Source organism: Aythya ferina, assembly GCF_964211825.1.
Source record: "Aythya ferina genome assembly, chromosome: 2".
NCBI lineage: Eukaryota > Metazoa > Chordata > Aves > Anseriformes > Anatidae > Aythya > Aythya ferina.
The window spans coordinates 29773743-29800123 of NC_140297.1; the positions used below are offsets into that span (position 1 = coordinate 29773743).

At 39.2% G+C, this 26381-nt stretch overlaps 1 protein-coding gene across 3 annotated transcripts in view; it reads left to right on the forward strand.

Moving 5' to 3' along the window:
• Nucleotides 1-26381, forward strand: part of LOC311431110 (uncharacterized protein) — a 396810-nt gene that overhangs the window by 213030 nt on the left and 157399 nt on the right. Inside the window, exons 1-3 of one of the 3 annotated variants that reach the window (XR_014689248.1) lie at nt 12175-12640; nt 13843-14032; nt 21669-21760. The exons of 1 other annotated variant lie outside the window; for it this stretch is intronic. The gene's annotated coding sequence lies outside the window, so the exon portion shown is untranslated. Of the gene's footprint in view, nt 1-12174; nt 12641-13842; nt 14033-21668; nt 21761-26381 lie in introns of those variants that run through there. One more of the 3 variants, XR_014689244.1, reaches the window with a different exon arrangement.

The window sequence follows — 26381 nt, forward strand, 5'->3', positions numbered from 1 at the left end:
AAATTATCATGTTAAAAGTGTGCCGTGAAAGATAATGTCAAAGTGCTCTAGGATTGAGGATAGATTATATCCAAAGACGAGTTCAAACAAGAACACATAAATTTTACATTTCCGGAATTTGTATATTTGTTATGTTTCAAGTTATGTGAGACTGGATCTTTGGGTAGCATCACCATTACAACCAGTGCTATTGGTTTTAATTACATGTATTGTAATTATGTGTAATTACATGTATTACAACCAGTCATCACATGAGGCTGTGGAAGAACAGAAAGAGTTGATCAGCACAAAGAAAAAAACAGAGTTCTTGTGATGCTGCCATTAAACATTATCTGACAATATGCCTTCAGTTCTTGCATAATCTGAGATTCTGTGATTTTCTGCCATCTTAATTGTTTTATGGATTTTAAAATCTCACTTGTAAACTTGGAAAGAACTGAGAAAATTTGGTGGATGATCAGTTTTGTCAGGCAGATCTGTTCTCATAAACAATAAGGAGAACCAATGAAAGACAGAGCTGTAGGTGTAAAATGCAATGACAGATGTGTTTTAACAGCAGCATCAGGTATGCTGAATAATAGGCATGCTGTCATAAGACAATATCAGTTTCAGAATCTGAATATTCAGCAACACATCAGATTATTTGAAAAGTGTTTATATTAGCATTAAGGCAACAGTCTAGTCTCTTTTTTGTCTAGTCATCACTAAGCAGATATACTAACATCTGCCAAAATTTTCTAACATCCCAGGAAAGCAAAGTTTTCAGAGGAGTTTGAGACTTCATAGATCTGAATTGTATGTTTGTTTGTTTTCTTGATTTTTATACATGTATAGATAGCATACAAGACTAGAGATAACTCTGGAGGAAACAAATAAATGATTGAAACTATCACCACTGACAGTCAAAATGGAAACCAGTGGATTTTTAGGGCCACATCCCCAAAATAGATACACAGAGCTAATTCCTGAAAGGTATTCAATGAAAGCGTGTATGTGTGTGTGTGTGTTTGTGTGAAGAATGAGAGAGGTAAGGAAGGAGAGACAGTGAAGAAATAAAAATAAACATCAAGCAACAAGTCAATTAGGAGATTTTTGGAGGTAAAGTTTGAAGTGCTTTTTCTGGAGGAAAGCTGAAGGATCTAAGGTAGAAGAAAAGCTTATTATTGTACTAGATATTATGAAAACCAAAAGAGAGTGTATTTTAATTGAATACAAGAAAGAAATTCTTTACTGCAAGGATGGTTAGATACTGGAATAGGTTGTCCAGATTTGAGGATGCTGGACGTGTTCACAGCCAGGTTGGATGGGGTTTTGAGAAACCTGGTCTGGTATCCCTGCCTATGGAAGGGGGATTGGACTAGATGATCTTTAAAAGTTCCTTCCAGCTAAAATCCTTCTATTATTCTATAATACTTGAATAACAACTGTAGTATGTATACCTTAAAAAAAAAAAAAAAAAAGACGGAATTCACATCCATCTTCACACCAAAAGATTTAAAAATGAAATACAAAATCCAAAGCAAAACAAAGTAACTTAAAAAACAAATATACAAATAAACAGCAGCAGCAAAACAGATGAGTCCCTCTTCTTTAATCTTCAGATGATGGATAGACTGATTCTTTTCATAGATAAACAATTTGAAATTTTATTTTTTTTTAGCTCAAGAGACAATTATAGTAAAATTCAGATCATTTGCTTAAAAAGCATTGGCTTTTCTTCTCAGGTTGGCTTAGAATGAGGTCCTTAGAGAAAATTAATTCTTTCTTAACATGTAGGCTCTGAAAAAATATCTGTTTTTTCTCCTCTGTGTGTCTAACTCTAGCTTTTTCATTTTGATGTAGTTTTTTTTTTTTCCTGCAAAGTAAAGCAAAAAACAAATGTTATTCTTCTATAGGAGTCTTTGTGAAGTGGATGAATGTCTTTAAAACTTTTATGAATGTCAAAGTTTTTATTGCAAACCCATACACTGACTTTTCTTTACATCATTACTTGAGTAAGAGTCTGTCATCAACCACCTGAGTTCAAACATGCTGTCTGGATATTCTATATTTTCAGAGTATATAGCACACTGTAAAATTACCAGGAATTCATAAGATATTTATAACTCTGTCTGTGACTACAATTAATATGCAAAAATAATTCAGAACTCTTAAGAACGATGGAAATTACATGTATTATTGGATAAAGTTACAATATTTAAGGGTATTAGGAGTTGGCAAAGCATCATTCATATGCTAATCTCATGCAGTCCAGTCACTCCTGTGACTCAAAAGCATCAGAGAAGATAAATAAGCTGGAGAAAAATGTTGAGAGAAATCATATTGTGTAAAAGCTAGACATGATAAAGAGTTGTTAGAGCATGCAAAAGGAGTCAGATTCCTGTCTGCTTGGCAGAAGCAAAGGAGAAGTCTGATTGTATGATGTAGTGTCATTGAGCTGCCAGTCAGAGCTGTGGGTAGATGAAGTGGAGGGGGAAGTGAGGCAAGGGGAAACAGCTGCGATAGGAGGAGGATAGCCTGAGTGTTGCAATAAACCATAGCTACCAGACGCAGGGTGGGGAATCTGATGTCAAACATGAAAGTTGTGCTTGAAAGAAGGATCAAGGGAGAAATGCATTTCTGATCATTGCTGAATTGTGTCCTTTTCAATGCTCTCATCAGATGTCTGTAAGAGAAGACAGGGTGAGGTCTGGGCTTTTCACATTTTATAGGTGATTACAGCTTATTTCAAAAGGTTAGAGAGGACAAACTAATTAAATGTGTTGGTGCTGTGTTTGCACTAATGGCTGGAGCAGATGGCAGAATTGCTGTGCTACAGGGAGAAGAGAAAAGAACCAGTAGCTTTTGTGAAAGGAGATATGTTATGTTCCTTGCATCTGGTCCTATGCCAATCACATTGCATCATGAGTAGTTTTGCCAAAAAAAAATAAAAATAAAAAAAATAATCCATTTGTAACTTGAATTTCCATGTAAATGTGCTGGCCAGTGATTGCCAGAAAATATGTCTCAGATTGAAGATTCAATCTCTGGTCATATCCAAAGAAATATGTGCCTGAAAACTGCCCAGCAGCAATGAGGAAAGGAAAGGGAGTTTGGGTATTAGGAGCTAGTTCTAAACTCCTGGCCTGACTCCACCATTGTGGAAAAAGAAACCTGACTTTTCTTTATCTTGAGTGAAGATAGCCAAGTGATGTAATCACCTACTCAGGAATGGGATTTCCCTGCTTTCTGACAGGAAACTTCAGTAGTCTCAGATTTGGAGCATGGAAATATTTCCTCAGTCATATACTGCTTTTGCACAATTTATAAGCAACATTTCCAACCAAAATAAGTGAGACAAAGGTATATGAGAAGCCTACCCTTTCAAATAAGATGGAAACTAGCCTTCTAGCTTCTCTATCTCTTTTTGAAGAAGTACCTTTCAGAGATATGCATCCAATGGTAATTTAATGCATAAGTGATTTGCCCTTTTCTTATAGCTCCAGTTCTAGAATCTCCTCTATTGTCTGACTTTACCTGACTTCCATGCTTTATCCATCATTGCAAATTTAGATGTCTCAGCCAAGCATTCATATTCTCATGGATTTATTCAGTCCTCTTGATTTTATTTGACTTTTGTAATACAACATTGAACTCTACATTAAAAACTACAACAACCAGCCAAACAAAAAAGCGCTGAAAATTTCCTTGCTCCTTTCTCATTAGCCAATGTGGCAGGATAGTCATGATGGGGGCTTGATGAAAATTCATTTGCATTCTGAAAATTCTGAAAATTTATTTGCATTTTCCTCTGTGCATTAGACTGCTGGGAAAAACAAACAAACAAACAAAAAAAGCAAAAACAAACAAACAAAAAAACATAAAAGATGTGATGATCTGAATCTGACACCAAATCCTGATGATGCAGATAGCAATTTTCATCATTATTGGACCCTGTGTCTCCATTTTTTCTTCTGCCCTTCACTTAGAGCAGAAGGGTCAACAAATATGTTTTTAGAATACCCTGGGAAAGAAACACTGTGTTTAAAGCTGTTAAGACTGTAGAAAGTGTTTCTGGAGAGCAAACATTTCTAACAATCCTTGGAAAGGTTTGTGAATATGCCAGGGATCTCTGCTGCTTGTTATCAAGCATAAGCTGTAACATTTATATCATTTAGCCTTTACCCAACCCTTTATGCTGAACAATCTTTCTTTCTATCTCTCCAAGTCAATTTTCTGTCTATAACCGTATGGCCTCTACCCGGTGAATATGATTCCTCATATGTTTTTGGGGGAATATCTTAAACCACATTGCTAGAAGTGATTTTATGTTTCCTTACTGTACAGTTACTTACCATGCTGAGTGTCTTCCAATCATCAACCATTATTCTATGAAACAAATAATACTTTTGGACCCAGATGCTGTCATGAGGTTTAAAGGGAAACATTTTATTCACGGGTGGACCAACAAATAGTGGTGAAAACTATTTGAAAGATAAGTGCAGTTTCTTTTGCATTATCAAGATTTGGTATCCAGAGAAGCACAGACTAGAAGACAGGTTAATAAAGTTATGCTCTTTATGACACTAGGAGCCAAGTAAGTCTGTTAACAAGTTAGATCCTTGTTGTATCATTTTCTTCACCACACCCCAGTGATACAAAATGTGGTTCAATGGTATCATGACAATTCAAGCAAGCTGAAGAAGTATATGGTTAGATAGTGCTGCAACACATCCTAGCTTTAGATTGTTTTTAATTCTAAGAAGTCATGTCAGAGTCAGGCTTTCCTTGTGTTATGTGATCTGAGAGACTGACACCACTATAACAAATTTTAGTTTAAGCAGGAAAATTCCAGCAAAATATGAGAGAAAGGTAGAATCCTAAGAATGACTTATCAGTACTTATAAATTTTGTCAGATACAGGCCCCAAAAGATTTCCAAGATAGTCTGATTCCTTCTGAGTTCCTTATCTGGTGAACCAGAGTGGTCAGCATTGCTGAAGTCTATGATTGGATCTAAAATATCCAGGTTCAGTGCATTCTTTTTAATTCAAGAAACAAACTTGCAAACCTCATTATTTGAAATCAATATTCTCCAGAAACATGTCATCATCAAGACGATTAAGAATGAGAGTCTTTCACTTATTTTTCTCCATTGTTGTAACAAATAGAGAATCACAAGTTATTTATGAGGAAAAAAAAAAATCTGAATGGAAAAAAAATCTATCCCTTGATGTAGCAGGCATTTTTATGTTTTCTAAGAAGAGATTGAAGTTTGATTTTAGATAACTCTTGTGAAAATATGGGTTATAGCTTTTAAAAGTGTAAAACAAATTGTAGTATTAAATTCTCATTCACACTTTCTCTTCATGTACTCTAATTAAACGTAAGATACCTCCCTCTATTCCCTCTGTATACATACAGAGCATAAAGAGCAAAAAACACCTTGAAGAGTTCATGAGATTGGGTATTCAGAATATCTTCAAATAATTTATTTTTTTTCCATCGTGTTTCTGAATGGGCACAGAGGAATTAAACACCTTCCTTCTGTGTTGTTAATAGTAAAATGCCATTTTGTATTCCAGCTAAATATGGTGGCTAACTTTATTACCTGTTCTAGTTAGTGTGGTTACCACAGTGTATTAATACACTGGCACCATAGAGGGACATAAACACATGGTAGCATCTTCAATATACACTTTGCAAAATGTTATTTCAATCTGATTGTTTGCAGCTTATGAGATTTGGGACTTTGTGATCAAATAAATCTCTTTTCTCGAGGCCTAAACACCCCACTCATGGAGACACTTAAAGAAATACTATGCAAGAATCTATGACCTGAATTAATTCAGAAAAATGCAAGGTAATCTACATGTAGTGAGCACTCACTCCAGTCTTACTCAGTGCTAGGAAGATGATATTGAAATGAGTTCTAGGATGCTATGATTTTGCAACTTCCATTACAGTAATCATATAATTACATCCTTTTGCAAGTATTTTCCTTGAAAAAACTCTTTGATTAACATCAGGTCAGTCCCCCAAAATGGGGACCAAAACCTTAATTTCATTGCTTTTGTATTCTGAAGGGAAATTTTGAGGGAATCTTTTGAGGAAATTTTGAGGGGAAGGGAGAAGCTGCAGGGAGTTAAGTTTTATGTGTTCTCTCCTCAACTGTCATAGGCCCTGATGAAGCTGTGGTTTAGGATGTATGTACTGTTTGATGATGCATTTATCAGTTTGGCATGATTATAAAGTACATTTGTAATAGCAGGCATGCAAACGAACCTTTTGATTTAATGGAATTAGCCATGTGCTTGAAATTAAGTCAAACACTTCAGTTGTTTAGGACCTAACATGATAAGGTTGATCCAAGTAGGAGAATGAGAGATTAGAATCAAATTTGGCTCTCCTGCATGATGACATAAATCTGCACAAATCATTAGGTAGCATTATTAAAAGATAGTATTAATGATAATAACATCCTCATCTTACTGTAGTTATCTTTGTTTTCATGTACTTCTATCTCATGATCAGAACAGGTTTGCAGTGAATGACTTCACAACAAAATCATCATGTAGCAAACTTTAAATTCTGTGAATGAAAGCAAACCAATTTTGGAAATGTATTCATTCACATATCCCTCCAGTATGGTCAATATAAAAAAGAACATGAATACATGAGCAGTGTCCTTCATGTCTTAAAAAATCTGAATTGTATTATTAACTTTTAACATGAAATAAGCTGCTTGTTGTTTTTTGTTTGTTTGTAAGTTGCAAAGTATTAAAACTTAAAAATACAAATCCCAACAGTACTTTCTCTATGAGATTAATGTGTATGCAAGTGTGCTTTTTAGAACCCCTTTTTATCCCAATTCTGTACAAAGATTACATGTATATTCACAATTTAAAATGTAAGGTCAATTTTTTTCCCTTGCACCCTCCGCCCCCCTCCTTCCCCCTTTATTTTCAACCAGTTAAGGAGAAAGTCTGTGCTTTTAGAGCATCTTCCATTTTCAGAGACCAAATTAGTAACAAACTGAATGAATTCAACCTCAGAATACACTTTGTGAGCTACAGAGAAATGAAGAAACAAAATACAAGACTTTTAGACCTTAAGTGATGATTTCTAGACATTTGATGATCATTAGAATGCATCATATTTATAGCCAGTTTAGATTGTGTGTTGATCACATACATCCGCATCACACCGGTCCTGGTTATTCACTCTATCAGGTTATATAGTGGCTCCACTGCTTGAAAGGTATGTTGGGTAGTGTTATGAGAAGGAAATCCATTGAAAATTACTACATATGAAGAATCTGCATGTGGTTTTAGGAGGCTGAGCTTCAAATTTTTGAGACTGTTACAGTACACAGGGAAGTATCACAAAATGTTTATCTTGTTCTTACACTTTTCCTTGCATATCTGTTTCTGCTAGTGTCAGAGATTGGGCTATGTGGCAAAGACAGAAAAAAAGTCCTTACATTATAATTCATTCTTTCCATCAGATTTTAACTCTGGCTGTTCTTCCTCCCTCACATCTTATATGTGTAGCAAGATGATGATAAAAAACTCTTGCTTTACACTGGTTGCAGTATGAAATATACTTTTCAATTTACCAGGATCTTCCTGAAAGAGTTTTTGCCTCAGTACAAGAACAAAAAGGTGTCTTACTAGATCTAAAAGTTCTACCTATGTAGAAGAACACACTGGCAGCACCCTTTTATTCAGTAATCTTGTTCACCAATATTATATTAGCAAAAGCTAGCTGATCATTGGCTCAACTATGTATGGCAGTTTCAAATACATTTCACAGCAGTTATCTAGTGAGAAATCTGTTCACTTTGATTCACTAGTGAATAGGAAAAGCTGCCCTGCTGATGATGTACGCTTTTTTATACAAAGTATGAGGTTGTTACATGTCTCTGATACCTTGGTCAGATGTGCTATAACAAGAATTCTTTCTAGGGCAATTATTAGAAGAACCCTCCAAGAATTGTATCTCAATCAATCTCTTCTGTTTGAAATCATTAAGTTAAGAAATTTCACACTCTCGTTTCCAGAGGATATACAGTGTCAATGCCACTTGAATGGAGCCAATCTGTGTACAACTCAGGGACAACCCTGTCTACAATCCATGTAGCAGCACCAGAGACTTGGTAATTTTCAACTGTTGAGGGGAAATGATTTGGAGAGAGAGGTGAATTATCTTAATCACTGTTAGACTTGAGCAATATAAGGTATCTTGCTTATATATACTATCTAACCTTCTTTCAAAACCTTAAACAGAACTAAAAAGCAAATTCACTCAAATTATTCAGCATGCTAGAATAATCAATGCTCAGAGACACTGAAAGTAAAGCCTTTCACGTTTGCCTTGTGCAGTTTTGTGTGAATATGTATTTATATAAATATGCACACACAGAGATACTAATATAGGTTCCCTGCTGACTTTGTCTTTTGATTTAGGTACTGCAAGAACTTCATGGAGATCCTGTAAACAAAGCATGCTGATTCATTTCCTGAAGGTCTGAAGTCACTAGATCTCCTAGTCTCAGGCTGTGGTGTTGGTTCTGTTCATTAATTATTAACTTAAGCTTTGAAGCGGGAATTGCCTATCTGCCATTGTTAGGATAAAAGCAAATGTAAAAACATGAGAGGTATGTGCATTTCATAAAGATTACAAATTCTTTGAAAGCAGAAAAATAATGAGAATGGCTGTCTTGAAGTACTGTTGGAAGAGTACAGGAAGGGAGGCAAAGGCTGAAAATGCAGAAGGGTCTCATTGGTCTCTAAAGTGGATTTAAAGCTTGTAGAAAACACCTGTACAGCATGGGATGTTAGAATGAAATGCCTCAAGATTGTATTTCTATCTAGTGACTGTCTTGATTTAGCAATCCATGTCATACTTGAGAATTAGTGTCTACTGTATCCTACCTGTACAGCCATAATTTACTTTGGAGATCCTGGAATGGATCTGAGATGGTTTAAATTATAGTTGTTGTGTATCTATGTGTTTAGACGGACTTTTGTTTTTTTCTTCTTTTCCTTTATTATTTGAGGCTTATACTCAGAATATAAAATTCGGCACTGTAATTAATAGAAAGTATCCACATGCTGTATGTGTGAGTTTTAGTAAAATGAGGATTTCAGAATTTGATCCCCAATTAATTTCTTCTTGCAAGTTTCCCAGCACAACCTTTCAGAACACAAATAAATTCTCCTGGCAGTCAAACAGAGAAAGTCCAACAGTCCAACCTCTGACTCCTGAGCCAGATGCATTTCAGCTGCTCAGTTACTTCTTCTCAGTCAGGTCACATGACTGACAAAAATGTTGCACTGATATCCATGTATTTTGGAACAGGGGACACGGTCAGAGGGGCTGTTGCAATACAAAGCAGCGAGGGATTCTTTTTAACAAGGCTCTGGGACTCAGGTGAACTCTGTCAACCACAGTTCCCCTCACTGCTGCTCTTAGTGGCATATACATGTAAGTAGTTTCCAGTGGCTGTTATCTTCTGAAAAATGTTGGGATGAGATTCCTGGTGAAGTTGGTTGATAATTCTTTCTCTAACTGGTCAGGAAAATACAAATAACTTTTCTCATTTGCTAGAAAGCATCATGCTCATCCCATTAAACTCAGAACTACAGAGCTGAAATTTTACAGTACAATAAATTGATTTCCATCCAAAAGAAAGTGACTGATTAAAACTAGCCTGTGCTTTCAGCTGATTTTTTTCTGATCTTGTGAGCTGTCAGTCATATATATTATTATTCCCACATATATATATTATTACTCCCACATCCTAGTTTATGTTGATACGTTGTTCACTAAACGCTCCTGTAATGGAAGTCTCCATGATATACAACTGCTTGGCAGTCCCTTTTTCTTTGACTGATTGCCAAGAAATTTACAAAAATGTACCCATTTGGATTAAAATTTCCCAGTGATGACATTTGCTACCCGAAGTCTTTACCTTGAAGTTATTTTACATGGTTCATGGATGAGGGAGGGCAAAGGGGACAGAGGAATATATACATATATATTTCCCTTAAAACAAACAAACAAACAAACAAACAACATAACACAAGCAAAATACAGTGATCTTACAGAGAAGCTAGGCAGTATCCATGCTTTCTGGTAAGGACTTGGTATCTGACGCAAAGGTTTTGTGTGTGTCTTTCTGTAAGTTGTGCATAATTCTGTCTATGGCCAGCAGCTGTTTATAAGACACCCTCATGGCAAGATTGTTACTAATTTTGAGCAAATGTACACATCATATACCGACATATGTTCTCATTCAGTCAAGTGCTCTTTAGCCTTACTTTGGCTATGAAGCTATGAAGGCCATAATCCATGAACAATATCAACATAAATGAGCATCCACACCAACACACCAGTGAGGATACAAAGTAGAGTAAACAGTGAGAGATTCGGAGATGTGTGAAATTGATATGCCATCAGTAATTTTAATTATATTTGAGGAAGATACCCATCAGTAATCACTGATTGTTTGTCTCCTCTGTGAGGTCCATTTGTATCTGAAAAATTGTTAACTGTCAGAAAACTAAGTACGGTTTTGTAAAGCTGTAAGAAAGTTGATGACACACATGCAAAATTAAATATATAAAATCACAGCACACGTGAGATACACAAGCACCTGTGAAATGATTTTGATGTTCTGAAGAATTATAAACAATACGCTAACAAAAAATATCTCCACCACAAGCATTATTGAAATATATTTCCTCTGAGTCTTGTATGAAAATCACCAATACTTTTTAAAAGGCAGTTAACTATAAATTGCTTTCTCCTTCAGGCAAGGATATTATTTTTCTCATGTTTCATTATTATTAATTAAAACAAGCAATGTTTCTGTAGAAAAAAAAAAAAATATATATATATATATACAGAAAAAAATATAATTTCCTTAGAGAGATTAGTATAAAAATATTACCTGGGTTATTCACCTTGAGTAATACCTTACAGATATGAGAAATGCCTGTGATTATATGACAATTATTTTATTAGCTATTAAAATATCATATATTATATTATTAGACCTAGGGAAGATATGCATGTGGGCAAGCGTGAATAGGCTTCTTTTCCTTTTACTAGACTTCAAACTGAGCTAGACAAAGTCAAACTTTGATCAGCAGGCAGTGTTACCATGGAGCTTCTGATTGAATACAGCCCCAAAGAAAAGCTATGTATTTTGTATATAATAATGCTTAGTGATACGTTAACATGGTTATATGCATGGAGCTAGCATCTGACAGAATGAACCCTTGAACACTGAACACTGATCTATGAAGTCATGCTGTTGAGGTCAAGGTCAGACGAGATGTACCATTTATACGTACCATATAATGTTTAAGTATAGCAAATTATGATATTTAAAATGTATAATATGTAAAAGTATATGCTGCATATTTATTATAGGTTTTCCTGTTTTGTAAATGTTAGATAATCCAGCCTAGGAAAAACTGAAATAATGCTTTTTTGTAGTAGCTGAGGAGGAAAAGAATTCCTGCTATTTATCTGTAGGCCTCTCTCTAATTTGCTGGTCTGAAGAAGGAGTTTAAAATCTGCATAAGATCCAAAGGGTATTACAGTGCACTAAAGGAAAAATTTGATGGTATATGCATTTTCTATAAGTCTTTTTTTTATTATTATTCTTTGATTTCTCATGAGATTTCTGAGAATAGTTGTTGGCATTATTCATAACCTTATGGTCATTTGTAAGAAGCTCAGATTTTATCAGACTTCATCAGGCTTTTTGGCTATACGTATATTTTCTGATTTGAAAGCGTATTTTAGAAAGTAAATAGATACAATCAGATATACTGGTGTTAATCATATTATTGTGCTCTCAGATAATCATCCTGGCTTCCCTATGAGACCAGGGAATGAGATTCTGCTATTCACTCACACTGACTAACAGTAGTGCATAAGGATTATATGGGGGTTCTATTATATGGGGGTAAGTCCTATTCAACATCGGCTCCGGGACAGACGCGTTCTGCAGCGGAGCGGGGGATCGGACAGGCAGGGCTAATCTTTCCGGCACCGAGCCCACTCAAGGGAGCCGCCAGGACCCGGCAGCCCTCGTGAGGGAGGTGAACGAGGCGTAGGCGGAGCCAGCAGCGCCCCCTCCCCGGCCGTTTAAAAGCTGCCCCTAGGGAGCGCGGCGACCAGGACGGGCAAACAGGGCGTGGGGCGTGAGAAGGGAGTGGCGCGGCAGTTGGCGCGGGCAGGGCAGGGCAGGGCAGAGCAGAGCAGAGCAGAGTAGAGTAGAGTAGAGTAGAGCAGAGCGTTCCCCCCCGCCCATACGAACACCTCCTCTAACGGCGGTCTACTGCTAGCTCAGCTGCAATGGTGTACACCAGGCACAGCGCTCTCTCTGGGAAGTCTGTACACACACAGACCGACCGCCTGCTCAAAACTGCGGCAGTTCAGGTCTCCGGGTGCAGGGAGTGCTTGAGCCTGTTGCTACCACCTGTGGGGGGCAGAGAGACTGTGTGCGTGAGGTGCGAGCAGGTGGATGACCTGGTCCGCCTTGTGGCAGAACTCAAGAAGGAGGCCGAGAGGTTGAGGGATATCAGGGAGTGTGAGCGTGAGACAGACTTGTGGAGTGACTCCCTGCGCGGCCTGAAGAACAGGTACCAGGGTGACGCACCCCAAATAGGGGTGGGCCCCCTGCCCTTTTGCTGTCGGGCAGAGGCAGGGGATCTGGGAGTTGAGGAGGAATGGAGACAGATCCCTGCTTGACATCCTAGGCGATGCCCTCCCCCACCGGCCCCACCTTCCCAGGTGCCCCTATGCAACAGGTTTGAGGCCCTGGAGCTTGAGAGACCAGTAGCTGAGGAAGAGGTAGAAAGTCTACCCAGGAGGATGCCTAGGGCAAGGAAGTCGACTCCAGGCCTCAGGACTGCCTCCATCAGGACAGAAAGAAGGGTGATTGTTGTGGGTGACTCCCTTCTCAGGGGAACAGAGGGACCTATTTGTTGGCCTGACCCTACCCGTAGGGAAGTCTGCTGCCTCCCTGGGGCCAGGGTCAGGGACATTGCCAGAAAGCTTCCCAATCTGGTTCGCCCCTCTGACTATTATCCTCTTTTAATAGTCCAGGCTGGCAGTGATGACACTGAAGAGAGAAGCCTGAAGACTGTCAAATGGGACTTTAGGGGACTGGGATGGTTAGTGGATGAAGCAGGAGTACAGGTGGTATTTTCGTCCATCTCTATGGTGGCAGGGAGGGGTACAGAGAGGACATGGAAAGCCCACCTGATAAACATGTGGCTCAGAGGCTGGTACCAACACAGATTTCTTTTTTTTTTTTTTTTTGACCATGGGGTGCTTTACTTGGCACCCAGACTGATGGCTGCAGATGGGTACGTATTTCTAAGGGGAAAATTAATCCTGGGCCAGGAGGTGGTGGGGCTCATTGAGAGGGCTTTAAACTAGATGAGAGCGGGGATGGGGCTGAAACAAGGCTTGTTAGAGCTGTGCCAGGGAGAACAATGGGAGAGAAGGCAATGGCCCAACTGAAGTGCATCTACACTATGTGCAGCATGGGTAACAAACAGGAGGAGCTGGAAGCCATAGTGTGGCAGGCAGGCTACGACTTGGTTGCCATCATGGAAATGTGGTGGGACCGCTCTCATGACTGGAGTGCTGCAATGTCTGGCTATAGGCTCTTCAGAAGGGACAGGCAGCATGGAAGGGGTGGTGGTGTGGCTCTCTATATCAGAGAGAGTTTGGATGTCGCGGAACTTGAGGCTGGGAATGATAAGGTTGAGTCCCTATGGCTTAGGATCAGCGGGAAGGCCAACAAGGCAAGCATCCTGGTGGGGTTCTGTTATAGACCACTGAACCAGGATGAGGAGATTGATGAGGAGTTCTACAGGCAGCTGACAAAAGTTGTGAAATCGTCAGCGCTTGTTCTTGTGGGGGACTTCAACTTCCCAGATATATCCTGGAAGCACAACACAGCCCAGAGAAAGCAGTCTAGGAGGTTTCTGGAGAGCGTGGAAGATAGCTTCCTGACACAGCTGGTTAGTGAGCCTACCAGGGGAGGTGCCCCACTAGACCTTCTCTTCACAAACAGAGAAGGACTGGTGGGAGATGTGGTGGTTGGAAACTGTCTTGGGCAGAGTGACCATGAAATGGTAGAGTTCTCCATTCTTGGAGAAGCCAGGAAGGGGACCAGTAAAACCGCTGTATTGGACTTCCGGAGGGCCGACTCTGAACTGTTCAGGACACTGGTTGGTAGAGTCCCTTGGGAGGTGGTTCTGAAGGGCAGAGGAATCCAGGAAGGCTGGGCGCTATTCAAGAAGGAAATCTTAATGGCGCAGGAGCCGTCTGTCCCCATGTGCCCAAAGACGAGCCGGTGGGGAAGTAGACCGGCCTGGCTGAACAGAGAATTGTGGCTTGCTCTTAGGGGGAGAAAGAGGGTTTACAATCTTTGGAAAAGAGTGCGGGCCACTTGGGAGGACTATAAGGATTTTGTGAGGCAGTGCAGGGATAAAATTAGGAAGGCCAAAGCTCATCTGGAACTCAATCTGGCGACTGCCATCAAAGACAACAAAAATGTTTTTACAAATATATCAATGCAAAACGGAGGACTAAGGAGAATCTCCAGCTGTACTGGATGTAGGGGGGAACTTAGTTACGAAAGATGAGGAAAAGGTGGAGGTGCTTAATGCCTTCTTTGCCTCAGTCTTCAGCGGCAAAACCAGTTGCTCTCTGGATACCCAGTACCCTGAACTGGTGGAAGGGGATGGGGAGCAGAATGTGGCCCTCACTATACATGAGGAAATAGTTGGCAACCTGCTACGGCACTTGGATGTATGCAAGTCAATGGGGCCAGATGGGATCCAACCAACGATACTGAGAGACCTGGCGGAAGAGCTGGCCAAGCCGCTTTCCATCATTTATCAACAGTTCTGGCTATTGGGGGAGGACCCCAATCGACTGGCGGCTAGCAAACGTGACGCCCATCTACAAGGAGGGTCGGAGGGCAGACCCGGGAAACTATGGGCCTGTCAGTTTGGCCTCAGTGCCAGAGAAACTCATGGAGCAGATTATCATGAGTGTCATCACGCGGCACTTACAGGGTAGCCAGGTGATCAGGCCAAGTCAGCATGGGTTTATGAAAGGCAGGTCCTTCTTGATGAACCTGATCTCCTTCTATGACAAAGTGACGTGCTTGGTGGATGAGGGAAAGGCTGTGAATATGGTCTACCTTGACTTCAGCAAGGCTTCTGACACCGTTTCCCACAGCATTCTCCTCAAGAAACTGGCTGCTCATGTCTTGGACTGGCGTACGCTTCATTGGGTTAAAAACTGGCTGGATAGCCGGGACCAAAGAGTTGTAGTGAATGGAGTCAAATCCAGTTGGAGGCCAGTCACTAGTGGTGTCCCCCAGGGCTCAGTACTGGGTCCTCTTTAATATCTTTATCGATAATCTGGATGAGGGGATCGAGTGCACCCTCAAGTAAGTTTGCAGATGACACCAAGTTAGGTGCGTGTATCGATCTGCTTGAGGGTAGGAAGGCTTTGTAGGAGGATCTGGATAGGCTGGACCGATGGGCTGAGGTCAACTGTATGAAGTTCAACAAGGCCAAGTGCTAGGTCCTGCACCTGGGGCGCAATAACCCCAAGCAGAGCTACAGGCTGGGAGATGAGTGGTTGGAAAGCTGCCTGGTGGAGAAGGACCTAGGAGTGATGGTTGATAGTCGGTTGAATATGAGCCATCAGTGTGCTCAGGTGGGCAAGAAGGCCAACAGCATCCTGGCTTGTGTAAGAAGCAGTGTGGCCAGCAGGTCTAGGGAAGTGATTGTCCCCCTGTACTTGTCTCTGGTGAGGCCGCACCTTGAGTAGTGTGTTCAGTTTTGGGCTCCTCACTACAAGAAGGACATCGAGGTGCTCGAAAGAGTCCAGAGAAGGGCGACGAAGCTGGTGAGGGGTCTGGAGAACAAGTCTTATGAGGAGTGGCTGAGGGAGCTGGTCTTGTTCAGCCTGGAGAAGAGGAGGCTTAGGGACGACCATATCACTCTTTATAAGTCCATTAAAGGAGGCTGTAGAGAGGTGGGGGTTGGTCTGTTCTCCCACGTGCCTGGTGACAGGACGAGGGGGAATGGGCTTAAGTTGCGCCAGGGGAGTTTTAGGTTGGATATTAGGAAGAACTTCTTTACTGAGGGGTTGTGAGGCATTGGAATGGGCTGCCCAGGGAAGTGGTGGAGTCACCATCCCTGAAGGTCTTTAAAAGATGTTTAGATGTTGAACTTAGCGTTATGGTTTAGTGGAGGACTTGTTAGGTCAGAGGTTGGACTCTATGATCTTGAGGTCTCTTTCAATCTAGATAATTCTGTGATTCTGTGAAAGCTATCAGAAAAAGTCCTTGTCTTTACCATAAACAAGATGCTGAACAGGACACTCTTTAAATACCAGGTGAAAGGCTATTACTTCACTATTAATTAGTTAATATTTTTATTTAAACTCATTTTGCATGATATAGGGGACTTGATGTAGCTTCAGTTTAGTAGTATCACATTTTATGCTTGGTTTATTGAACATGGTCAGTTTTCCATAGCCCCGTGTTTTTATTTCAAATACTACCAAGTGACTAAATTTACATTCTGATGCACAGATGCTTCAACAGCACATTTACTCCTCAATTCAGTTATTCACCTATCTCTTACACATATATAGGAAGAAATTAACAATGTAACCAGAGTTACATTGTGCCTATTGTGCCTCAGTACTTTGATTATGTCAGATTCGAAGCTCTGCTTTTTGAATTGGATCATCTTTCATTTTCATATTGTTTTTATATCATTGTTCCTCTTTTCTAATACAGTCGTCCTATATGCGGGATGATAAGGATCTTTAATGGCAGGATCATTATAAAGATCATTAAATTGGAATGCCATGTGTTGTCATATGACATCCAGCTCCTGCACATCTGAACAATTTTTTCTTCCCCCCCTAGAAATCAGTTCTGAATATACTCTGAAGAATCCATAACAATGTTACTGTGTAAAATCTGAAGTACTGTGTGGAAATCACTGTCATTCAACTTATATGTGAGCCAAGAACCACAGCCAGGTTTTCATGTCTCATATTCACCATTGGTAGCTGGATTCCTATTGCTGGAAATAGCTAGACTATGTACTGCTACAGATGGTGACAGAACTATTTTGTTTTATACAGAAGAAGCATTTGAAACACTCTAAACATTAGGTACGGTTTACAGAAACTTCATACCTTTGCAGTCTCTGTAGGGTTTATCTGTCGTTGGTATAAATTATCACTTCATTGACCTTCTATTCCAGCTTTATTGTCTGTAAGGCCATAGAAAAATTTCTATTGATTAATATTTTCTAGGCTGCTTTTCCTTCCTAGTTTGCTATTTATCTTTTGCCTTGGGTGAGTGCAAACCATTATATAAATAACACTACTGATAAGATAGCATTCCAGTAACAATTTTTTTTCCTAGATTAAAAACCAGATGTTGGTAGCAGCACAAATTTCTGATTATAGAAAAGAGAAGAAAACCTATAAAAAGCACAGGGTAAGCCCCTTCACTGTGAAAAATAAGATGCAAAGTTGTACTTGATATGCTAATCTTTACTTCACATGGCATGTGAGGAATGTCTCCGTGCTTTCTTCAACACATATGGGATGATTTGGAAAAAGGCCATCTGCCCTGTGGTATAACAAATATAAAGACGGCTGCTACACTCAACAACACATGTGACTAAAAGAAATTGACCCCTCTTGAATCTATTTGGAAATGTAATTGCAAGAAAATTTGATTGCTTTGCAGATATTCATCATTGTAGAAAAAAAGTAGTGAAAGGATGATCAAAAGGGAGACCAAGATAAGATAACTGTAGAATCAAAAAGAAAGAAAATATGTTTTTATTTAACTTTTATTTTGGTTAGTTAGTTAGCTAGTTTTCTCTGTGTGGTTCACTGTACATTATGGGAGGGTTCAGATTCATTATGTGTAACCAAGCATTGTGGATGTAGGGAGGCCACTCCCTCGATGGGGTGCCAAGAGCTCTGTTTCACTGTGACTTTATTCCACTCAGTTCTTCCTTGAGGTCTGTGGAATTATGGATGCTTTTTTTCTGTAACACACACAATGTGCTCATGATGTTTCTCTTTCTTCCTTTCTGTGTTTCTATTAAGAATATCAGAGAACTGTGACAATATTCTCCCTCAAGTTGGGGCTTCTATGCTTAAAAGGGTGCAGAAATTGTAATTTTGCTCACAACAAACCAGGTACTCTAAAATACACTAATAAGACTAATGGATTAAAAAGACTGCCCTGATTCAGTCAGTTGTGTGTATAGGGATGGTGTTTGAAGTCCATCATCCTTCCTATACCATTACATCTCTTCAGAGATCATATCAAGTGAGAAGCAACTCATATAAAATTACTAATTTTTCAGGTTTTCATAAGGTTCATTCTGCAGAGGTGGTAAAAGCACTTGGACTCTGTCTATAACTGTAGTATTAAACTGAAAATGCCAGGGTGGCAGAAGGCAGATGATATGGTACAGCCTGCATCTGTGCTAGTAAACTTTCAAGGGTGTTCTGCCAACATCAAGGTTTCTAGCAAAGATCATGGAAGAGAATGTGTCCCCTAGTTTTTTTGCCTACTCATCTACGTGTTTTGCTGTCATGCCTGTTAATATATATATTTTAAATTGAGGATAAGGACCGAGTGTATATCCTCTCTGCCATGTAACTGTACTTGTTAAGAGTGGGCCAGTGATTGATAAGATCGATCAGATGTCTGTTCTGATAGTTCCTTCTGACAGGCTTCGTGAAGGGTGGCTGGGATGCTCATGCAGAGGGGCTTGTCTCCAGATTCAGACATGCTTCAGTTGGACAAGGAGAGGGAGAGGAAGAGCTGTAGCCTCAGTGTATCTCTAGCTGGGTTGTGGACCATAAAAGTTGTGGTAAAAATCTGTTACGGTTATGCTGAATTAATGATGTTGGCAGTCTTATGCTCTCAGTAAGTCAGGTTTAACTTTTTAAATTTACTCCTATGTATGGTAGTGGTTGTGTTGTAGTCTAACACCCACAAGCTCAGCATAAATAGTGAGGATGATTCAGTCAGTCAGATCCTTCTCTCGTCTTCCCTACCACATTTTGGGTGATACTAAACATACTTCTTTCCTGGGTAAGAAACCTTAATCCTCACAGCCTGAGTGAGGCTGTCATGAAAAATGAGAGATCTTAGAAACAGGATGTAAATATCCCAATGGCATACCTTTTACATAGCTTGGGGTTAGACATGAGTATGCAGGTGTGACCCTGATGGCATAATGCCAGAAGATGGGACTATGCCAGAATAAGTGTGCCAAAAATGGCATGGCTTCATCTCTACTGCTTTTTGGAAACGTTACCTGAGAAATGCCAACTAGGATTTGCCTGGGAGAGTGTAATTGTAAATCATAAGCATGCCAAAAGCCGTTCCAAAAATTTAATCACATAAGCAATGACCTTTCAACATCTGAGCACATGCTCTAGTTGTATTCAGTTTACCAGTACAGATATAGATTCTGTCTGACTTTTTTTGTTTTATTTTTTATTTTATTTTTTATTTTATTTTTTATTTTATTTTATTTTATTTTATTTTATTTTATTTTATTTTATTTTATTTTATTTTATTTTATTTTATTTTATTTTATTTTATTTTATTTTTCTGAGATTAGATAGCAGCGATGTTTTGCAAGTTTTACCTGGAAGAAGGCATTCTAGTTTCTGGTGGTAATGCTTTTAAAGGTAGCATAGGAAAATGTTACATGAAGTAACTGAATTTCTAAAGGTGTTTGTCATGATTTACACTGGTTTCTTCACTGACAGTCTTAACAGAGACCGTAATAAGCTAGCCATAGGACAGGTACAGAATTACTCCCTCCTTTGCTAGTATTTCAGTTATTGAGGAAAACAAATGTAGGTAAGAACAGAAGCTTGGAAAAGCAAGTGTGGTCATTAATTGCACTGCAGTTTTCCTAGGTTTAAATGGAGACTCTCAATCTAAACAGTCTTAGACTCTTTACAGCAGTACTACTTGTAATTAGAAAGAATGCAAAGAAACAGCAGAAAAAACAACACATTTTTTTCATTGTAGCTAGATTCATATCCATTCAGTCTGTCAGAGAGGAAAATACAAAAACTGATTGCCAATAAACTTTATTCTTTATTTAACGATAGTAATTATTCAGTTGTTTTTTGCTCATAAATAGAAAGATGTGGTGCTATTTCCACCACTTTCATTGCTTGTTTCGATTTTTCTGGATTTACACTTTCTCTGCTTCTTTATGAGGCTTGTGAAAATGTGTTATCAGGGACTAAGACATTCACTCTGTTCCTGAGGTCTTCCAGTCGGTCACCTTCCAGGATTAAATGTTTTGCATGTCCATCTGTTAGATCTCAAACAAAATCAATTAAAGCAATTGCAAAACTTCTTCCATTTTCATTTTCAAAAATAAGGTTGATGCTCCTTCAAGGCTTGGGGGAATATGCATAAAAACATACCAAAGTGAAGATACCAAAGCATACCAAAGAGTGAGCAAGTGGAGTGCCTAGAAGGCATTGTCTCAGACAAGAGGATACATTGCTGTGACCACAAACAGCTGAATTGTCTGAAAGGGTGCTGAGCTTTGTGGGCTATTTAGTTTCCTATTAAGTGATCTCATGACAGGTCAAAACAAGACAAATTACTTCCGATAGACCTCTAGTCATAGTGCTGTACCTAATCTTGTGTTAAGGTTAATGTGGCTACAGGAGCATCTCAGTACTCCGGATAATGCGATTCAATAAGATATATATTAGAATGTATAGGTTAGGCATGCATGTTCACTCTAGTCAGCCTCTGGATGAGTGCTTTGGGAGATTCCAGTATCACTCATTGAAAGAATGCTGGGGAGGTTGTTAAAAAATGTGGACTATGTGAAAGTAGCAGAGAGTTTTTAATTTAATCTTGTTACAATCAAATTTTGAGTGAGAGAGGAATGTTTATTTTATCCAAATTGCTTCCAGCCACAAAATGTGGAGAGGAGAGGCAGGAGTACTTGGGAGTAAGTAGCTACCACCTGTCTCCACAGAGAGGCTGCTGGCAAGGTCACCTTGGTTGAAATGGATTGTTCAGCCATCCCTAAGACAGAGTCAGGTAATATTGCTATATATTAATAGGTTACATTTTTATCAGGTTAAGAAATGTGTCAAATTTCAAGACATTTCAGTATTAGTTCATAAAAATTATTTTTGTTGGATATGGTGTACCTGAATTTAACAGTCTGTTTCTCTGAAAGGAATGTTTATTTTGGTTTGGTTATATTTTGGTTGAAAATTTGATACTGAGTGGTTCTGATTGCAAAAAGTTTCAAAGTACAAGTTTTTATCAATGGCATAGCTGAGTCTATAGACAACTGCAGTCAAAGATGAATGGCACTTTCCTTAGTTCTTTATCTATTCAATTATTTAAAATGTTTTCCTAGTAAGCATATGCTAAATTAATTGCATGTTATTGGCTTGATGTAAAAATAATGTTAAGTTCTCTAGCAATATCTAGTTCAAACTAGAAAATGATAATTATGTGGTTTTTCTTCAAAATATAAATTACATATAAATAATGTATTTTTGTTCTGTTCTTTTTCTTTCTAAAAGAAAAAAGATAATCACAGAATTGCAAGGGACTTCAAGAGATCATCAGGTCCAACTGCCCTGACAAAGCAGGTTCCCTAGAGCAAGTTGCGCAGGTAAATATATTTGTGAAAATATATAATATATATTAATCACATATGCTATGTGATTAAGGTACCCTAAACAGTGTATTTTATTTTACCTGAGAATTCCATTATTCCTTCTTTTATCACTGTGTATTTGGAAGCTACAGACCCCAGGATTAATGCAAATGAAATATTCCCTCTTCATAGTTTTGTTTTTAAGATGCTTGGACTGAGAAAATTGCAATTTCAAAACATGCATTGCAGGAAGGATGATTTGGTCATGGCTTTTTTATTTTAGTTTCTTTCTGTCAAAACATTATTATACCAAAATGGTATCTAAATGCTTAGGACTGCAAAGTTTCAAACGTCCTGATTCCACACATGCTGAACTCTGAGTAAAATCAATGCAAGTCTATTGTATATCACAGCTGAGCTTTTTGAACTCATGGCTTGAGCATGAACAGAAAGACAAAGGTTTGAAGTGAAACCTGCCAAAAGTGCCAAGGTCTGCCCTAGGATCCAAAAATAAGAAATGGATTTCAGGGATGACAGTGCTGCCACTGTGCAAATGTGTGTGAGCTTTCAGAGATATTCTTGGTCTGTGTTGTAGCCTTAAGCTATTTTGTTTGACAGGAAAAATTGGGGAAAGTGACTTATAGCACAGTTGTTAAGGCTTAGCCTGCTGAAGGCAATGCCTTCTGACATTACTTATGGAATTATACAGCAGCTACAAACAGAGCCTGCAGAGAAAACATCACTGGAAATTTGGGAGAGCAGCACTGAGAGAACATCATGAAAGAGTATAAAATACTTTCCTAGTATTTGGGGGGGAGGGTGAGAGGGAAGAAAAAAAATATAAGCACCCTTATGAGAACCAGTAGGTATTCCAAACAGCTTTCACAAAAAGATGTGCTGTCTGTCACCCTGCATAAACAGCTGGTGCCTTAATTCACTCATTATATGCATTTCATAGTTAAAACCAGTAATAATTATCAGAATGGAAATGATTATACTCCTTTAAATAATGGTACCTGATATCAAGCATGTTCATTATCACTGGTTACAGATTTACAGGAAAGGTGTCATGACATGTTGTTGCTATCATGCTGTTCAGTGAAACCCATATGTTGTGGTTTAATTGAGTTCTAGAATGCTTACCAGTATAAGTACTATCCTTTGTACTTGGTTTTCTTCAACCTTATGTGAGACCTTAATTATGCTAGGCCATACCACAGTGTATATTCTGCAGCAAAAGTTTGCTGAGCTGTTTTAAGTTCCTTAGCATAAAAAGCAAGCAGCTGTACATAGTCCTACATCTGTGCTATCCCATCAAAGCAAAAGCATTCCCGAATAACATGCTTTTCATGTTTTACTTCACAATGAAATGATTTCAAAAAAGAATTTAGGGATCATTTTCTTTCTCTAATAATAGCATTACATTTATGCCAGCAGAAGATCAGAGAGAGGGTGGAGGACTATTCTTTAAATAGTAGTAAAAAGGTTTTTCAATAATTCTTAAAATTGTTCCAGAAGCCACTTAGTAAATTCCCTTTTCTAACCCCGTGACTGATCTCCCAAGTGCATGCAGAAGAGATGGTCTGGCTGATCTACGTGCTTTGTGCTGTTATAGCTATACATCGTATATTGTAAAAGAACAAATATTTACAGAATACTGGTATCTAGCACTGTTTCTGCACTGCTAACAAAACAGAGATAGAAATCATTACCCATACATCCCCTCTGTTTCTTCCAGGCCTCAGCAACCCAAGACAAAATTGTAATTGTGTGTACATTTGGGTAGAGGGAGTCCTTTTAAAGTGTCAATAGCATCAGGTAACATAAGAACTACGTGAAATTCAGAATATGCATAATATGCCATGGGATGTGGCATGCAGGCATATGGAAATGTTTAAGAGATTAAATTCTACTGGAATAGTGTTGGAGGATTGAGCAGAGAGAAGCCCAAACTTGGTCCTTCCTTCCCCTTTTTTTTTTTTTTTTTTTTTTTTTTGATTCCTAGGGACTGTCAGTAGCATATGCAATCCCAGCTGTGCCTGACCATTGTCTTGGGGAAAGCTTGTTGAGACAGGCCAGTGTGATGTGGGAAGCTGGGCTACTACCCAAGCCCTGGGGTTGAGGGCCCTGATGATCCGCCTTGTTCCCTGGCTTTTTGTTTTATCTACATCTAGTGTCATAAATGTGTTAATGAGGCCAGTTTTGTCCTACAGTGAAAGTGTAATGATATATCTAGATAAAACCTGATATTTAGCCAGTGAATATAATACTGTGTTGCTCAGCTGGTATGATCTGGCATTATAATGTGCCAGCAGAAAAGTTCAAGGTAACTTTCTTTGAGTGACATGTTAGGCTAGGTCTTACAATTACAGCTATGGTTTTTCTGATTGATGGATTAAATGTTCAATTTTAAATGTGAATGGATTGTGAAACTGGGCTAAAGACTTTTAACTGTAAAGAGAATTGTGGCATTTTAAAAAGTAAATGTCAAACAAGGAACCAATGGAATATGCACAGTATCGTTGCAGAAGACAAAAGAAGATATTGAAGTCAGTCTCATTAATTTAACAATAAAAGATGGCATGTAGATGGTGACTATTTGGTACCTAGGTTACTTGAATTCCAACATAGGAGTAGATGAAGAACTGGAATAGTTTTAGTTCTAGTACTAGTCCAATGACAACATCAAAGTTTTCTATTAAACAGAAGCCAAATATAAAGCTATATTTCTTGTACAGATACTGATTCTGTAATGAGTTCGTGTGCTGAGTGTCTAGGAAATTTTCTATTGTTTTTAAAATATGATTTATGAAAACGAGCTTACAGCAATACCCATAGCACTGCAGTTTTCAAATACTTTTGTGTGATTTAACCTAGGACACAGTGGTTCCCTCTTAAAGGCCGTAAGATGTGTTAAGCAAAATCAATTACAAAATCATCAGCCAGATTTCTTTGCCCTTTCTTTGCTCTTTTCACACACTGACAAAAAAAATTTGCTGTTTTTTTGTATTTCTGGGAATCATTTTAAGATGATAAATATTGTTGAAACAAAGATTAAGCAACATACTGGGTTTTGTTCAATAATACGACACGTAAACACTTTGCCGGAAAAGCATTGTATGTGGATGTGGTCTACCTTGACTTCAGTAAGGCCTTTGACACCGTTTCCCACAGCATTCTCCTCAAGAAAATGGCTGCTCGTGGCTTGGACTGGCATACGCTTCATTGGGTTAAAAACTGGCTGGATAGCCGGGACCAAAGAGTTGTAGTGAATGGAGTCAAATCCAGTTGGAGGTCAGTCACTAGTGGAGTCCCCCAGGGCTCAGTACTGGGTCCTCTTTAATATCTTTATCGATGATCTGGATGAGGGCATTGAGTGTACCCTCAAGTAAGTTTGCAGATGACACCAAGTTAGGTGCATGTGTAAATCTGCTCCAGGGCAGGAAGGCTCTGCAGGAGGATCTGGATAGGCTGGACCGATGGGCTGAGGTCAACTGCATGAAGTTCAACAAGGCCAAGTGCCGGGTCCTGCAACTGGGGCACAATAACCCCAAGCAGAGCTACAGGCTGGGAGATGAGTGGTTGGAAAGCTGCCTGGTGGAGAAGGACCTAGGAGTGATGGTTGATAGTCGGTTGAATATGAGCCATCAGTGTGCTCAGGTGGGCAAGAAGGCCAACAGCATCCTGGCTTGCATAAGAAGCAGTGTGGCCAGCAGGTCTAGGGAAGTGATTGTCCCCCTGTACTCGTCTCTGGTGAGGCCGCACCTTGAGTAGTGTGTTCAGTTTTGGGCTCCTCACTACAAGAAGGACATCGAGGTGCTCGAAAGAGTCCAGAGAAGGGCGACGAAGCTGGTGAGGGGTCTGGAGAACAAGCCTTACGAGGAGTGGCTGAGGGAGCTGGTCTTGTTCAGCCTGGAGAAAAGGAGGCTCAGGGGTGACCATATCGCTCTCTACAGGTACCTTAAAGGAGGCTGTAGAGAGGTGGGGGTTGGTCTGTTCTCCCACGTGCCTGGTGACAGGACTAGGGGGAATGGGCTTAAGTTGCACCAGGGGAGTTTTAGGTTGGATATTAGGAAGAACTTCTTTACTGAGGGGTTGTGAGGCATTGGAATGGGCTGCCCAGGGAAGTGGTGGAGTCACCATCCCTGAAGGTCTTTAAAAGATGTTTAGATGTTGAACTTAGGGATATGGTTTAGTGGAGGACTTGTTAGTGTTAGGTCAGAGGTTGGACTTGATGATCTTGAGGTCTCTTCCAACCTAGAAATTCTGTGATTCTCTATGCGATAGATGGCAGAAAGCTAGCACTTAAAGTATTAGTAGCATAAAGAAGAAGTATATAGGATTTTTTTCTGTTTTCTGGTAAAGAGCAAGCTCCTCTACAGGTTTCACTACAGAATATGACATGAATCACACATGTAGATAATCCTATGATTTTTCTGTATTTCATTTTAAAACAGCATTCTTCATTTGATGCCTATTGAGTTATATCTATCAGCCAGCTGGACTAAACCTTTAGCCCTTTTGCATATGTATTTGAAGTTTTCCGTAGTGTTAATTTATTCTGAGTGAAATGGGAGATGGCATTTCAGTATTCAGAATTTTGCTGATTGTGCATATTTTGAATCAAACTGTTAAA